This window comes from Drosophila arizonae, chromosome X, assembly GCF_054131065.1.
Source record: "Drosophila arizonae isolate 15081-1271.41 chromosome X, UAZ_ARI_1.0, whole genome shotgun sequence".
NCBI classification, from domain to species: Eukaryota; Metazoa; Arthropoda; class Insecta; order Diptera; family Drosophilidae; genus Drosophila; species Drosophila arizonae.
Genome location: NC_142927.1, coordinates 22710788 through 22729775, shown reverse-complemented (window position 1 = coordinate 22729775; position 18988 = coordinate 22710788). Strand labels below are relative to the sequence as shown.

The window sequence follows — 18988 nt, the reverse complement described above, 5'->3', positions numbered from 1 at the left end:
CTGCTTTTTTTTTTAATTAAAATTTTTTTGTTAATTTAAAAAAAAAATGTTTTTCTATATTTGTTTGTAATTTATTTTAGTTTGTATTAATTTATTTATATTTTTAATTAAATTTAATCAAATTAAAAAAACAATTATTTATTTAATTTTTTTATTATTTTTAATTTTTATTTTTCGTTATTTTATTATTATTTTTTTATTTTTATTTTTTTAATTGTTACTTTATTTTTTATTATTTCCTTATTTCTTTATTTTGTATTTTTATTTATTTTTTTTTTTTTTATTAATTTCTTAATATATTTTTTGTTTTTATTAATTTTTTAAAATTTCATTTATTTATTTTTTTTTATTTTTATTTTTTTACTCTTTTTATTTATTTATTTTTTATTTTTATTTTTTTACTCTGTTTATTTATTTATTTTTTCTGTATTTTATTTTTTTTTTTATAATATCTTTATTTTTATTATTTGTTCATTTTACGTTAGGGCTTGAGCTCTCTTAGCAAGAGCTGTCAGCATAGAATTCTCAGAGCTAAAATAAAGCTCAAGCTCTAGCTCTAGAATGTCTTGCTATTCGATGATCAATTCTTCGATAGTGTATCATTAATCGATAAACACAAACCCTGTTAAAAGAGCTGACAATAAATTTGATAAATATCTCAACAATTATCGAGAATAAAGAATACTATAAAAGACCAAAGAGAGCAATCTTTATAAGAATCGTATAAAGTCAATTATACCAATCAATATACTAGGTCAATCACATTATTAACCTATATAGATATATACCAGACAAAAATCAATATACATATAATACATATACATATAAACATACATTATAAATAATTACATTACAGGTAATTGGTTAGTATCCGTGAGACTGTTCGATATATACATATGTATATTGACTGCAGAGCACTCGGAATTGAGCTACAAGCAGATACCCTAAGCCGTGAGCAGAACTGCAATTCTATTCATGCGACGCTGCCCTTATATGCAAAGGCCCTGGCTGTATATCTTGGCTTAGATATACAGATATAAATCATTTCATCGTCCTTATCAAGAATTTATGTATATACTTGAGGGTGTCTGCCACGACTCCTGCCAACACAGAATTCTTTCCAATAAGCACTTAAGGATATTAGTTCAGTTGACAACTTGAATAAATAAAGCTTTGTAATTGTCGAAAATTGATTCAAGGCACAATTTCTCAATAAATATTTAAACAATATCCAGGCACAGCCTTGTGTGTGTGTCTGTGTGTGTCAGCAATGCAGAAATGCAAGAAATGTGCAGGTAAATACTTAATATGCTATCAAACAGCAATCACCGCATTCAATCACACAGCGCTACGCTCACGCTGAGTGTAACACGATAAGCAAGTAAGTGACGTGCATATGTCACATACATAGACACACACCCACAGACACAGACAGAGGCACAGGCACACGCACAGAGACTCACTCACTGCTTTCCCTCTCTCACTCACTCACGCTGTCAGTCAGCTGACAAGCAGTGCAATAGCAATTCTGATTGGAAGTGACCCGAGTCACTTGACGCCCCCCACAGGCAACAGAGATGAGCGTTCTATGAAACAGTAAACTCTACTGCTTACACTCGCAGCAGTGCAACTACACTGACAAAAAAAGCTATTGTTTGTGATTTTAAGGATTATTCAAAAATAAATAAATAAACGAAAATAAGAAGAATAAAATAATAATACAGCCTCTGCGGTATATTTAAATTAAAATTTTTTTTTATATCTTAGTTATTTTATTTCTTTAATTTATATTTTCTTTTAATTTATTTTATTTTTAATTTGTTTCAGTTATATTTTTAAATATTTTTTAATGCATTTTTGTATTAATGCTACAGACATGATCATTTAAAATATACATATATTCTCATATTTATTCACTTTATTTTATATTTAATTTACATTATTATATATTTTTTCGGCATTATTTTATATATATTCTATTTTATTATTATTATTATTTTTTTTATATTATTAGCTAATTCCGTTAAACTTGAAGTCTACAGATATCTATACTGTAAACTCTATCGGCTATCTTAAGTTTTTATTTGACTTGCCAATGACGAATTGATGACTTTCGTCTAGGCATAATGCATTTTAAATTATCTTTAGCTATTTTTTTTTTCTCTTTTAGCTAGCCTAGCAATGTTCTTCTATATATTATATATTTGAAATATACATATTAAGTTGTTGTTTAATGTACATACAGCTCTACGATAGCAATATTATGAATATATTATACGTATATATGTATATTTATATATATATTTTTAGTATACGTTGATCCCATTAAAAATGGGAAATCAGTGTATAATGGTTTTGTTAAAATGTTTATATATTTTTTATATATTTTTTCATATAATTTCATAATCATTTTATGAACCAATTTTTATTGAATTTAAAAAGAAAACTGTTTTAAATTTGCAAGGCAATTTCTTGCAGTGTATTCGAGCTAACGTATGTGTGTCTAAGCACTTTTTTCATACTGTTTTAATTTTGCAAAGAATGCTGCTTAAATTCCAATGCAATTTCTTGCAGTGTAGTCGAGCTACCGTATGTGTGTATTTATTTAAATAAATGCATGTATATTTACATACATTAATTAGGTGCAAACAAAGTTCGCCTACCTCATTGTAAATAATCAAGTCGCCGTGTTCGGGTGTGTGTGTGTGTGTGTGCGTGTGTGGGTATGTGTATTGGTATGTAAACAAATAAGTCGCGTTGGGTTTTTGCGGTTGGATCGCGTCGCGTTGCGCCGCGTAACAATCGCAAATTGTTGGTTCTAGCTGAATGTGGAACCACATGTGTTTACCGTTTGCAGTTGGAGATAGTCCCGTTATGCACACCATGCTAAATTGATGAGCTGCATCAAGTTGAGCGAGCTGAATTGTTTAGCTGTAAAAATGACTGAAACAGTTTACAAACTGTTTCAAGTTGGTTAAGCGACAAAGTCGCAATGGGTGGGGCCCAAGAGGGCGGAACGGACAGGGGAGGAGGGCTAGCTGCAAGTGTTAATATGCAAATAGGTAGTTCCTTTGGAAGGAGCCAGCAGCTCTGCTAGTTGGGAAACTTAATTAAAGTTTGCACTCAGCTGGATAATTGAAAAAGTTGTCAGGCACTTTATCCACATGGATAGAATTAGTAGAACAAGCAACTTAAAACATAAAACTGAAAACTTTGCCAACTTTTTTACCAGACGATTATCATCAAAATAGTAGTTGCAAGGCTAACAAAATATAGATTAGAGCATTTCGTACCAGATAGTTTTAATAGTTCCATGCGAATAATTATTCAATTTGCGCAACAATTGCCAGGCACTTTACAATCGAATTTGATAGCTACCAAAGTTAGCCGATGTCAGAGTAAGCTACGACAAAAGCCATAATCTGGTAATTAATAGTTCGGATTAAATTGAAATGAATTCGTTTAAGCACATCTAACTTATATATTAGACTAAATGAATTGAATTTTAGTTCAGTTTTACTTTATCTGAGTAGGAGCTATTCATAGTTAGAAAAGTTTATCAAGGTATTATTTGTTTTGTCCGTTCTTATTAATTCAATTTTTTATTTATATAATTTTTTCTGTTCCTATTAATTCTATTTTTAATATATAAAATCATCATTTGTTTGTTTTACTGCTCATAATCATTCTATCTAATAATATTATTAGCATTTGTGTAAATTCCTTTATTTTTGTCTCTTTCTCTACTCTTTATCGTTGTCTCTTTCTTTTGCTGCCTCTGCCCTCCTCCATCTTTCTAAGTATCCTTCTCCCTATCTCTTTGCTTCTGTCTCTCTCCTTCCTTCGTTGCCTTTCTTTTTATCTCTTCATTCCTCTCTTATATTAAACTTATCTGCATCTTTTCTCTTTCTCTCTCAATCTCCTTTTTTTTTATTCTCAATCAATCTCTTATTTTTCTCTTTCTATCAAACCCTTTCTTTTCTCTCTCAAGCAATCTCTTATTCATCTCTCTCTATCAATCTCTTACTTTGCTCGCGCTATCAATCCCTTACTTTTTCTCTCTCAATCAATCTCTTACCTGTCTCTCTATTAATCCCTTACGTTTCTCCCTTTATCAATCTCCTACCTCTCTCTCTATCAACTTCTCACATTTCTCTCTCTCTCTCTCTCTATAAATATCTGTCTCCTTCCCTTTTGCTCTTCATCTCCCTGCAGATCTCTGTTTTAATTGATATGCATTACAAAGCATTTGGTTTTAATGTCTTCTCGTTTCTTTTTTTTATTTCACTGTATCTGTTTCTCTGTCCGTTCTGATACAAGATAATTGTATATTTATATGTTTTATCTCAATATTTTGGTGTACATTTAACTTCATTATTATGGGGCAAACTGGTTAAAGTCGGGGGCAAAACGCTAAAACCAAACTGGTTAATGATTTGTGTCAGCTGCTGTCCAAAAACAGTTGACAAACATTAAACATTAATAAAAGCTCGAACCGGCTTCTTCTCATCACATGGCCTGTGCTTGGAATTACTAAGCAAGATATCGATTCAAATGCACATATCTATATATATATATACAGATATATACATATGTACATATGTAATTATGGAGATATAAGATTCATATATATTGTGGAATGTTTCCATGCACACATTTTCCATACATGCCATTATTTTCAATAATTTCAATTCTTGATTTCTCTCTTTGATTACACCTGATAAATATCAAAGAAAATTTAATGGAATTTGTATGTGTGTGTGAGGTGCACATATATTTATTTATATATACACAATTAGCCCACATCATGTCAACTAATATACCCGATATGGCTTTGCGAAGGAGCATAACTAGCACTGTAATATTATAGAGCATTTGCTCTGCTGTGTGTGTGTGTGTGTTACAACAGTCACACACACACACATGCACGCACACGTGCGTACAGGTGCCATCAGAAGGCACAGGTTAAGTTTCTACATAAATTTGACAAGATATTAAATTGGCGCATGCAAATTAATATGCCTCGCAACAACATTGTGACCAGGTGGTATACGTGTGTGCATGTGTGTGAGTGTGTGCGTGTGCGGTGATATTTGAATTATTAAACAAGTTTCAGCACCAAAGTGAAAACAACAACATTTTATCAGGGCCTACACGGGGCTAATTTCCATGCATATATTCCATTTGTTTGTTCATTGTTAACTTTTTTTTTTTTTTTTATTGCCGTGCGCATATTTTTGCGTTTACACGATCGCACAAGCTATATATATATATATACATACAAATACCTATATATATATATAGGTATATAGTACATATATATATGTGTGTGTGTGCACATTACCTGCACTCACTCTGATTGTTTATATACCCTATAATCGTATGTACAAATTCGCTTTGCACTCTCTTTAGACTCAAAAGAAAATTGAACTAGTTCCAAAATGAACTCATAAACTACGAACGAACTTGGGACTAATGGAACAGTAACAGCTGCAATGCTTTAACTGAAATAAATCGATTTTTAAATATTTCAAGCATTTACTTAAAATAAATAAATGCCCATTAAATAAAAATAAAATATATATGAAAAATTACCAAAAATGAATAGTAAAATATATATGAACAAGATACATATTTTTAGTATTATTTAAAATATATATAAAATAGGAAAAAATATATATTATATAATAATAAATATGTATGTCGTATATGCATAAAATAATAAATAAAAATAATATTATATATAGAAATTAATAAAAATTATATTTTTCAAATTAAGAAAAAATTAATAGAAGAATAAAAAATAATATTTTTAAAATAATAATATTTAAAAACTAGAAGAGCAATAAAAAATGTGTATACTATTAACTATTAATTTGTACTTGTTATGCCCTGAACCCATTAAAAATGGGAGATTCAAATGTTCTTATTTCATATTTGTTTTATTTTTTATTTATTAAATTATTTTATTTATTTATTTATTTATTAATTTATTTATTTTATTTTATTTTATTTTATTTTATTTTATTTATTTTATTTTATTTTATTGTATTTTATTTTATTTTATTTTAGTTAATTTATTTTTTTATTTATTTTTTTTATTTATTTATTTATTTATTTATTTTTTTTTTGTATATTTGATATTTTCAGAAATTTGCAGTGAACATAAATTTCTATTTATATTCAGGCGCAACAAATTCTATAGAAATTTAAAAACTTATATTTATAATTAGTATTTATGAACCAATTTTGAAAAACAAACTCTTAATTGAAATATACAGCTTTGCAAACTTATATATCATTTTGAAATAATATTTTGTAACAATTTTTGAATTTTTATTTTATTATTTTTAAGCTTTTCTATTTCTATAAAACTCATTTGTAAATGTATATAATGAATAAATCTTGTACTATCTTTTATATAATTATTTGATTCCCTTTATGAACGAAAATCATGAAAATAAATAAAAATTGTTACACTTTAATGTAAATAATAAATATAATTTCAATTAAAAAAATATTTTTTTTTTTTAAATTAGAATAAAAATAAATTTATTTATATTTTTCTGAATAAATATATATGTATTTTTGTTAATTTTAAGAACCAATCAATCCAATAACAATAAGCAACGACAATTAATTAATTCGATAATAATTCCAAGCCATGTCAATTATTTTAGAGCGTTCGCTTGTTTTGTTTTCATTACTTCATTAAGCATGAAGTATTTGCAATGTAAGACAGACATTTCAGAACAAGAAAACAACTACGCCTTTCGCCCACCTAGTGGGGTTGCTGGGTGCGTCTGGGTGGTGGGCGGTGGGTGGTGTGTGTTGGGGCAGAGCATGCTTTTGCGGTGTTGCGTTGCTTCAATAGAATGAAAAACGTGTAGTTTGTCTTTGTTGTTGTTGTTGTTGTTTTGTTTTGTTTTGTTTAGTTTATTTTCGCAACGCTTGCTCGCCTGCTCTTTTTGCCCAACAAATATTCCATACATGTGCGTGTGTGTGTGTGTGTGTGTGTGTGTGTGTGTGTGTGTGTGTGTGTGTGTGTGTGTGTATGCCTGTACATTAGCTAAGGCTCGTTTGGTAATTTAAAAGCAATTATGCATACGATACGAAAACGTGGTGCACTTTTCTATTTTACTTTTTCATTATTCTCTTCTTATTTTTTTTTTTTTCTGGATTTTTTTTTTCTTGTCATGCCATAAAGCAGTGAACTTGACTGACAGCGCGTGTGGGGGGCGGGGGCGAGGCGGCAATAGGTTTCGTTATGTTAGCTTTGTCCCCAGCGTGCAATTTTTACAAGGCAGTTAACACACACACTCACACACACACAGACAAGCCCACCTGTGCCATATAGTATACTTGAATACAGCTTTCATGTCGACGCAATTCCATCAGCACTTGTTATTAAATCTCATGTGGTATAATGGTCGACGTGTCGTAAGCCCAACTAGAGCACGAAACGTGGCCTACACACGTCCAAAATGAACTGATGCCAATCGACGTAAGCAGTCACACACCTCCTCACTCTCTCTCTCTCTCTCTCTCTCTCTCTCTCGCTCTAGCTTTACTTTTCGGTATCTCTCTTTCTATTCATGAAGTTTTCTGTCCCTCTCTCTCTCTCTCCCTGCCGTTGTCCGGGTCTGTTTAAATTTCCATTTCTCCTTCACTCTCTCCATCGCATTCACTCTTTCTCTCTTCACTTTTCAGTATCTCTCCTTCTATTTATGTAATTCCCTCTCTCTTTCTCTCTGTTTTTGCCCTCTCTATTCTTTTTCCCAAATCTGTGATTCCCTTTCACCCTGCCAATCGCTTTTTCTCTTTCACTCTCTCTCGGCTTCTCTTCATCTGTTTCTACATTTCTCAAGCTTCTACAGATGATATGTTTTTCTCTCTCTCTCTCTGATGCCTCCTAATACACTGTCTCTCTCTCTCTCACTCTCTCTCACTTCTGCATCTTTAACTTTCTCTCTTTTTATTTGTACTACTTCTTAATCTCCCCCGCTCCACTCTCTCTCTCTCTCTATCTCTTTCTCTCAGTGTTACTCTATATCTCAATTTTCATTTGAATTCTCGCTCTCTCGCTTTTTGTTTCGCCCTTTCTTTATTTCCATCTTTCTCTCTCCCTCTCTATTTAATCTAACTGTCTCTACCATATTCATTTTATGGACCAATAGAGATTAGGGCTCTTACTTATTTTGGAATATTTTGTTTGATGTTCCTCGTATAAATCTTCACTTAAACTAGAGCTGTAACTGTCATTTACCGAGTACTCAAATTCCTAAATGTTTGCAATATTAATAAATCTTAATGCATATTGGCGTTACACAAACATTTGCGCACTTCGAATGGAATGGAAAAACTATATATACTATATGCACATTATATATGTATACGTATATGTACATATATATAAATTAAACATCAGCTTTGCAGCCGGACGATTGGATTGTGGCTCGTGTGTTTGACGCCAAATGGGTCCACGAATCGCGACCCGCGAGGCACCACCTTCATCATCAACCGGTCGAAACTAATTAAATGCAATTTGAAAATTAATATAAAGGCCAAGCGGCAAATTAAATGTGCTTCAATTTAGCTCTATGTGTGTGTGTGTGTGTGTGTGTAGTGCAGCTACTACTTTGCAATAAACTAAGGAGGATTATGAAACTAAAAGATATCCTGTATTGTGCGTTCTGAGGGCCTAAGCTAGTAAAAACTCACAGAGAAATAGAGATAGAAGGAGAGAGAGAGAGAGGGAGAGAGAGAGAAAGAGGGAGAGGAACACAGAGGGAGAGCAGAGAGAATTGAACAGAAGAAAAGGGAGAGGCAATGATGGGCAGATACTAAGAGAGATAGGGATAAAGAGAAAGGGAGAGAAAAAAAAAGAATCAGAGAAATAGAGGAGGAGGGATGCAAGCTAAAAGAAAGAGAGATGGAGAGAGAAAACAAATGAAAAAGTCAAAGAGTGAGGGTGAGTGAAAAAAGCGAGACATGGAGAAACCCCGAGAGATAAGAAGGGAAGGAAAACACAAGAGATAGAGAAAGACACAGAGAGAGATAAAGAGAACGAGAGGGTAGAGATAGAGGGAGAGAGAGAGAGAAAGAAAAAGGTAGAGATAGAGAGAGGGAGAAAGGTAGAGCTAGAGAGAGAGAGAGAGATAGAGAGATAGAGAAAGGTAGAGCTAGAGAGAGAGAGGAACAAAGCGAGAGGAAAATAGATGAGGGGTTTTACTTATAGTTTCATACTATAACTAATTTTTATGTAATGTTGTATCTTTCTTCTTAATCTCCACACCCATACTAACAGCAAGTTGTTGAGAGAGTACCTAAATGTCGCCAGAAACAACAAAAATCTTATAATTTCCACATACCCTACATATTTTCCCAATTGATCATCAATAACCTGTCTCATGTGTCTAAAATGATTTTATTGATATTCCGCAATATGAAAGCCCTATTGAACAAGCTAACTCAAGCATTTCGTATCTGTACGTATAAAAACCGATCCTAAACTGCTAAGTGCCATAAACTAGTTAGAGTAATAACCATTCATTAGCTATTTCTTGTATTAACTAGCTAGAGAGTCGTACAGTCATTCGAATCGGCAGTATCAAAGAGTTAGATCATCCACTATGTTCTTCTTGTGACTAATTTTTTCAAATCAAATTTAAGTAAAGCATCAATTCGTCTCACATTTAACTAATCCCATCCAACATAAATCATTTCGATCATTCGATTCTTTCGGCTGGCAACGCTTTGATGAACGGTAAATACTTAGCCACAGCCAACTTAACGCACAAACGAATTCGTTCGTCTAGTTGTCGCAATGTCAGCTCGGCACAAATAGGCTATGAATTAAGTACAAATTCAATTAATGAGGCATTACAACGAAATTTCGACATGCCTCAGGCAGACGAAGAGACAAAGAATTCGCAAATTTGTGAACAATAAAACATATATATGTGGGTGTGCTGCGCACGTGTGTTTGTGTGTACTAGACGCCTTGGTATGTGTAATTAGCTGAATACCAAAACCAAGAAGAGCTACAAAATATTGCAAATATTTCACGGCGTTTTTTTTTTTCATTAATTTGTGGTTGTTAAATTTCTAAATCATAGCCGCAGGCAAGCAACAAATTAAATAATTAAAAACCTCAAAATATATGTATAGAATATATATAGTATATATATATATATATAAATAAAATTTAATTGCATTAAATTAAATCTCAACATGATTTAGGCTGTAAGAGAAATAAACTGTTTAGAGTCTTTCATAGTCTTTCAATATCTCATTATTTCCGATAAATAATCAAATTTATTTACTATCGATAATAATCGATACCATAATAGTAAAAATCTTGATTTGTATTTTTTTATATATGTATGGATGTTATTGGGGATATTCCAATGGATATCTATTGGAATATCCCCATTACCCCCTCAAATTTGAAGAAAAAATATGTTTCATATAGCAAAGACTTGTACCTTGGCAAAAAGATCTATAACAGGCTCTGAAATTTATTAAGTACTCAATACACATCCAGGAGCCGCAATTAACTTGAATTCTCAGCTTTCGATATTTATCGAAAGCGATAATAACAATATACAAATGGTATGGAAGCGCCTACACTTCCGCTTGCCTCTGACTGAGGCCCTATATACATATACGTCCATTGAAAGGTGTGCTCAGGGCATAAATAATTAAAGAAAGAAAAATCATAATGCAAATATTTACAGTTAATAATAAGGCAAATGAAGCAACAGCAGTCGCAGCCGCTGCCACAGCCGCAGCCGTGCTTAATTAAAGTGCACAAATTTATCTGCTGTTCAACTATTTGCGAAATGTGGCAAACTAATTAAAACAGTGTCGAATGCCAATGGCAAGAACAAAAGACGACGACCGACAGCAGCAGCAGAAGCAGCAGTAGAAGCAGAAGCAGCAACACCTCTGTCTGTCTGTCTAGCGTGTCTGTGTGGGTGTGGGTGTAGGTGTGGATGGGGCTGTGTGTAAAGTCGGTTAACGAAAACGCAAGCAACAATAACAACAAACAAACAGCTGCAGTCACACTTGTTGCCATAAGAAAACGAAAAGCTCGCTGCACCGAACTCTAAATACCCTCACCAGCTGTAAGACAGAGAGAGAGCGAGAGAAAGGGAGAGTGAATCAGAACTTTAGACATTCATATACTATTATATACCTATGTTAATATCGTAAATCTTGCTAAAATATATATATATATAAATATAAAATTTAATATAATTAAATAAAAATAATAAATAAATTATAATAAAATTACAATTACATTAAACATAAACAAAATATTTTTACAATATATAATTATAAAATATACACTATTTAATTGAAGTAATAATTTTGCGAACTAGTTCATTGTTCATCTGTGTATGCCTTTGGCTCAGCATTGATTCAGTTTTGCTGTAGACCCAAAAGAACTACACAGCATCTTAGTGAACCAGTTCATAGATCATACAAAAAACTTCTTCAATATGAATACATTGTTCTCGCTAACCTCTTATATATGTAGGTCAATAGAGCTCCTGTATCATGAACTACTTCACTCATGAGTCATGACTAACGGCCGAGAAATTGCTCAAAGCCATTCAGTTCAAGCGAACGTTACAAGTTTGGTATGTAAATGATTATGCCCTCAACAAAGATATTATAAAACAATGCAAAGAATATATAAATATATGCATTCATATTTGTATGGATGTATGCATATAGTACATGTGTTTTCTTGTGATACGAAACAATGCGAGACATGACAATATATTGTATTGTATTGTATTGTGCATTGTGTATTCCCAACTTATTTATGTGCGCTTAAACATTCCCACTTGCAGCTAAATATATGAAATAATTCCAACATACCCATGTAGAGAAGACCTATAAAAATATCGAGAATGTATATGCATATCTATATGTATAAATATACTTATATATATTGACAAGGTGGCAACACCTTCAAATCCCTGCCCGCACGCCTAATATAACTCCACTTCTAGATAGACAATATCAACGACGTTTTCAGTCGATCAGGATAATATAAAATGTATCCAAACACAATTTTTTATTATTGTTTTTAATTTTGTTTAAATTTATTTATTATTATTTATTTGTATATTATTCATTGAAATGTTTTACCATATTTTCACTTATTAATTTTTACCTTTTACTATATTTCTTATATTTAGTTAAAATTTTTTTTACAAATTTTATTTTCATTTAATAATTTTTGTTTTATTTTTAAAAACTTTTTTATAGATTCTTTTTTTTTTATTTATTTTTTTTTTTTTTATTTTTATTTATTTATTTTATTTTATTTATTTATTTTATTTATTTATTATTATTTATTTATTTTATTTATTTATTATTATTTATTTATTTTTATTTATTTACTTTTTTTCAACTTTTTACATTTCAGGTTATTTTAATGATCGGTTTTCTATGTATCTATAAAAATATGTATAAAATCGTCAAAAACAAAATCAATCTGATCGAAAGCATTGCGTTTTTTTTTTTTCACAATTCCCTTAGCATTTTATTCTAAACAAAACGTCGGCATTTTTCCGTCTTTCAATGGAAAAAGTATCATCATACAATTTTCATAAACACACACATATTCAAAATATATACAATTTATAGCTTAGAAGTTATGTTAAGTTTTATTTGATGCATGTTGATCTATTTCGAGCAAATGGAATGAATCAAAACTAGCTATCTATACGCAGTATACTATAGGGTATATCATATCTAATTTCCCTCTCCATATCCATATGGGCGGAGAGTTGTCTTTGTATTTGTGTTTGTTAAATTTTCACATTTGCATAATTCCCATTGTATATACATGAGAATTATATCTTAACAACTTTACTAGCTTATATACCCTGTATATTTTGTAGATTAATTGAAGGCAAACTTGAATGGAACCCTAATAATGAGTAAACAGATACATAAATATGAAAATGGGCCTGGTATAACATGAAGAAAGCACATAAAAAATGTATAATGATTATAAATATTATTATATTATATATTAGTATCGTATATTACTATATACAGGATATCTTCTAGTCAGTGCACTTAGTCAAGCTCAAGCTTTGGCCTTTGTTGCATTGTTTTTGTAACTGTTGCTATTTTCTCTTTGTTGGCTCAAACGTTTCTGGCTTTGACTTTGGCTTTGGCACACATGTAAGCATGTAAAAAAAAAAACAATACTTGAAGGGGAAAAAGCAGCAGCAGCAGAGAAACAACAACAACAACTACTATTACAACTCAAACCGTTTTAAATTGCAAATTATTCACGACTGAAGCCAAGCGAGTGGCCTTTTCGGCTCCAGTGAGCGAGCAGCTCTGGTCCAAGGCTTGCGTCATCGATGGATGAAAACGAAGCGCAGCATGTGGCACTCACTGTCTGTGACAGGCGACAGCCAGCAGCCGACGTAAGTCACTTGCCGAATGTACACGCAATTGTGCGAAGAACACTGTCTAACAAAGTTACGCCCAGGTAGCGTGAGCTGGGATTATGCTAAAGGCATTGAGTGTGGATAAGTCTCTTTTGCTTTCTTTGATCAGCCTGTTTCACATTTCTATTGCGAAATCTTTCCATGTTGTGCAGTGTAAATAGACACAGCTTTCATTATGCGTCACATGCAAAGCAGGTGTATTGACTTACGTCTTTAGCCAAAAATAAAAAATAAATCAATTCCAACCTTTTCAACTCTTTAGCATTCTAAGCCATTGGCTTTATTGCTGGCGTTGCCATATCGATAAGAGGCAATGATTTTTAAAGCCGGAGCCCTTTGAAATTGTGAATTTAGGGTATATTGGTTTTGAGCGGGTGTATGTAACAGCTAGAAGAAGGCGTCGCATAAGGTTTATATATGTGCCTGAACAATCAATTTAGCTATATACGTCTGTCAAACTAATAGAGCTAGGGATTCACTGCACAATTATGAAAGCCATTAACAGTATGAGCTTAGCAGCTTTTGCGATAACTCTATCCATTCTATAATTATCGATAAAAAAAATCGATCATTATTTTTGGTTTATTTAGCGTAGCTTGGCTATTACAGAAGCTAGAGACGTTAGGCTGGGCAGGTTACCGCATTCAAATGCACAGATTTATTATTATAATATCTCAAATATTGTATACCTCTACTTTTTCGACATCCTTCCATTTAATTTTAATAAAAACCCACTTCACATAGTAGAGACCTCTGAAAACTTTATCGGATTTCACACATCTGCATATCATAAAGAAAATCCATCTAAACTGAAAGTTATTCAACAATTACCTTTCGTTCAGGGTATTTCCTAGTCGAACACTGTCTTACACTTAAGCGTCCCTTAGTTCTGCTCCTTTCAAATCTCTTTTTGGGTCAAGCCCATTTAGCATCATATTTTCGTGAGAATTTCGACCCAATTTGCAAACCAAATGAAATCAAAATTTCGTCTTCTTATTGAAATTTGAGGGTCCGAAAATATATGATTACATTTATCCAATTAGCAATGTTTGTTTGCGACTCTTTTTCGCTTATCTGGCTTATCACAAATTGTGACTTTTCGCGTGAAGATCCGGTTGTCAATCAAGTCAAAAGTTAGCCAAGTTCGCTGGCAACTTGTTGAAAAATGAGCAAGAAGAAGAAGAAGAACAAGAAGAGAGCAAAACTAATTAAAACTGTTATTGTTGTTGTTGTTGTTGTTTGAAGAGCGCAGCCTGTTGAATTGGCTGGCGTTTTGGAACCACTGTGCGACATGCCGCGTGTTGCGTGTCAAAGAAGCTCTGCCTTTTCTCTATATAATATATAGACATATATATCTATATATATATATATATATATATATATATATATATATGTAAGCATGATATTTATATATATATATACATAATTTTACTTTTTTTTGCTTTGGTTTCAGTTTTGGCAGGGTTTCTTGTTGTTGCTGCTGTTGTTGTCATCAGCGTCGCTTCTTGCCAATTATAATAATTGAGTTTGAAATGCGTTGCGACTAGGCAGCAACAACAACAACAACAACAATGAGCAAACAAACAAACAACAGCACGCAACGCAATTTTTTGGGCAACCCTTTTTACGCTGTCTAACAAGGAGACCCCAAAGCGACTACATATGAACTCTATATATATATATATAGAGAGATATATATATTATGTACTCGCTAAAGCACAAGCCACCATTCACAGTACTATCATCTATCTGATGACGTAACTGTGCAACAGGATAAAAATCCTCTACTACTATTTCTAGGGACACAACTGTAGAATATATTTATTCAAATTAACACTATCTAGGGAGGCCAGATTCTCCTCTAGTCAGGCAATCCAAGAGAGAACGGAGGGCGCCTAGATCCTTTAGTTCATATTCGGATGAAACTTAGTTTTGAGCTAATTGTTAAAAAATCCTTTATATTTCTTATTTTATTCCGTATTTTACATCATTCTAATTGGATCTATAAATTATAATATATTACATTTCTACTTTAAACTATATAAATATATAGTTTGTACATTCTAATGCTTATTTCAACTCTATATTATTTAGCTTCAATCATTTAAGAAGCTCCTAATTGAAACAAATTTCAATAGTTTACCTGGGCGTATACTTGATATTGATAAAGTTACTAAAAAATGTACATACTAAAAGAGAATGTACAATTTTTTTTACTTATTCAGCGCTAAGAAATTTTGATCTTTAAAATTGTTTTCAGACCAATCCAAAATCAGGGAAATCAGGGAAATCAGGGTTTTATGGTTTTATGGTTTTCTTGTTATAATACAAATTTATTTCGATTAAAAGGAGTTTCTTCTTTTCAGGTTACTTTTTCTATATCACAAATAAACTCAAGAAATATAACATTCCAATGGGATTTTCTTTAAAAGGTAGCTGCCATATCAGCTACTATATATAGTAATGCAATTCTGTGTAATATGACTAACAATACACAATTGCCCCTACCCCCCTTGCCGTCCGTGCCATCATAACCTAATATTGAGTATAAAATACAAATATGAAAACCCATTAAAAATTCCCAATATATTCCCCATAATTAAATAAAATGACAGCATTACTTAAAGAGGACACAATAAATATTTTTAAATATAATAATAATAATAATAACAAATAAATTTTAATCTGTTTTTTTTTTTTTCATAACAAAGTAACATAAAAATTGTTGAAACATGTGTGATACATTAATATTTATGGGCATTATTTTTGTTTTTTATGTGTTTTTAACCACAATCTATAAAAATGAAAAATAACATTTCGATAATTAAAATTTTAACCATTTGCACATATCATTAAATATGGCAAAATAATAATAAAAATACAAAATACAAAATGGCGACATGTGTGTGTCCCACATTCGCAATGATTAAATTTAATGTTGTGTTTGTTGAGGATGGTGATGAAATCTTTCGTGGCCAATAATAATAAAATTGCTCCACATGTCAAACCCAAACCCAAACAACGACAACAACAACAACAAAACAACTCCCTCATACGATCAGGCTCACATGAGCCCACACATGAGCTCACACATACATACACATACACGCACACACACATACACGCACACACACATACACGAAACACGCGAAAATGTAGTCGAAATTTGAAGCGAATTCAACTTCTTATCTGTTCGTCCCTCGCCCTCTCTCGCTCTCTCTCTCTCTCTCTCTCTCTCTCTCTCTCTCTGTCTCTCTTTCTCGCACACTGGCAGCCCTTGGACTGGCTACAGCGTAAATTAGTCGTTACCGTTAGCCGCAGCAGTCCGTATGCAGTTACAGCAAGTTCGCTAACAATTTATAAATACATATGTACATATGTATTTATTTTTTTCATTCTACATTTAATATACAGCATTCGAAAATTTAAATTTTAATCTTCAACAGATTTTTATGCGCAAAGAAGTAGCAAGCAATATAATTCCTACAGTTTCCTTTCGTAATTATTCTTTGCAGCTTGAATTTATTTATTTTTATTTCTCTTTGTTTTATTTCGTTTTTATTGTGCTTTGGTGTCGCTGTGAGTGACAGTTTGGACGCTGGCGACTGCGCTGCTGTCTGCTCCAATAAGTCAAATAGTTTTTCACTTTACGCGATTTCTCATCATGTGTATGCGGGCATTTTATTTATTCTCTGCTTTATTTTATTTTAATTTTTTTTTTTTGTCTCACAGTGAAATTATTTTTGGCAATTGTATTTTACTTGCCGCCGCAGGTGCTGGGCTATGGCTGTGTGTGTGTGTGCGACCGCGAGGGTGTGCGCGGATATGTATGTGTGTGTGTATGTAGCAGGCGATTGCGACCTAATTTCGGTTTCTATTTCACAGTTTTGTATGTTTGATTGTTGTTATTTTTGTTGCAGCTTCAGCAATTAGCATACAGTCACAAGCACACACACACACACATACATGAATATTTTGATGTATGTTGGAATGGCGTGGGCCGTTTTAGCTTTAGGCCAAAGCATATGCGAAATTGCTTTTAAAACAAAAACGAAATGTATAAACTGTTCATGCGATACAGGCGAACCAAAAAATACAAAAAAAAAAAAGCAAACAGCTGATTTGAGAGTCAAATGCGCCCACACAGGCAAACGACCACAACCGCGCGCATACACACACGCACACATGCATCCATATGAATATGACAATATTTATGTAAAGTAAATCCTTTAAACTGCTTCATATACCATACAGAACGGCATGTTTAAACAGATTAACTGTAACATATTTGTACGCTTGTGCATGCATGCGCATGCATTCAGCCAGACACCCGCATAGAACCGTTACATGCAAAGCTGTTACCCAGTTGTGCGTAACAAAACTGCAGCATCTCGCACACACGCACCGCAGCACATATTCACAAAACTCTGCAACAAAGAGATGGGGAGACTGAAAAGATATATAAAGATAGATAGAGACAGAGAGCGGTCGGGCGACCGAGAAAGACAGAGAGAGAGAGATAGAGGGAGGGAGAGTCAGCGAGGCTGTCCGTGCCAAGGCAAATAACGTTGGAGAGCACAAAATGTAACAAGCATAAAACTCGCCGCTCATCCAACAGCAAATACAAACATACATACACAGACGCACACACAAATACACACACGCAGGCAGGCAGGCAGGCAAATCGCTTGTGGCGCAACTTTGCACTCGTTACACTGGCGACCAGAAAAAAAAGCGCAACAGGAAACATTTTTGTGCTGTTGTCAAAATTTTCGCAAAAGCACTTTTGTTTCTTCTAAGTGCACTTGCAACAGCAAGAACAGTGAGAGAGCGAGAGATCCAGTAAAACCAACTTCAGTCGATAATAGCCAAAGCACAAAAAATGATTGGTCCTTGACCAAAAAGTTTACAGCATCCAATGGAACAGTTAAAATGTTTGTGCTAAATTTTGCGTGCTGCTGGCAAAATAATAATAATAATAATAAAAAAAAAAAGCTTTTTGCAGATACAACAACAAGGATACTCTTAGTCTTTTTATTTTATTCCATTAAAAATGTCGCAAAGTTTTGGGATTATCTAGAAGTATGCCACTGTTACATTTTTCTTCGGCCACCAGTGTAGTATATGCGTAAAGTAACTGTAACGAGCTGGGTGGTCGAATGGGCAGAAGAGGAAAGTGGCAGCCGCTGAGCAGCTGTTTAAAGCGCGAGCTGAAAGCGAAAGGGCGCAACAAAAGCAAATGTTGGATAGGTGATGGATGCCTGTTGCGGGGCCATGGAAGGGTTTATGTATGAATATAAAGGAATGGTACAAAGGACTCGCTTTTGAATTTTTAATATTTATAACTTGAGCAACGAACCGAGAGATGATTTGTATCCCCACCGGAAGCTAATCTCGAGTTGAACTGGCACACTCACAACGTACACACACACACATACACAGACATAGTTGAAGGCACAGAGCTTTAGTACATACATACACACTTACATACATATAAACAC

General features: G+C 32.8%; 1 protein-coding gene across 1 annotated transcript in view; it reads right to left on the bottom strand.

Moving 5' to 3' along the window:
* The window catches only part of CanA-14F (Calcineurin A at 14F), a 31962-nt gene that overhangs the window by 6554 nt on the left and 6420 nt on the right, over nucleotides 1–18988 (bottom strand). The gene's annotated exons all lie outside the window — the stretch shown is intronic.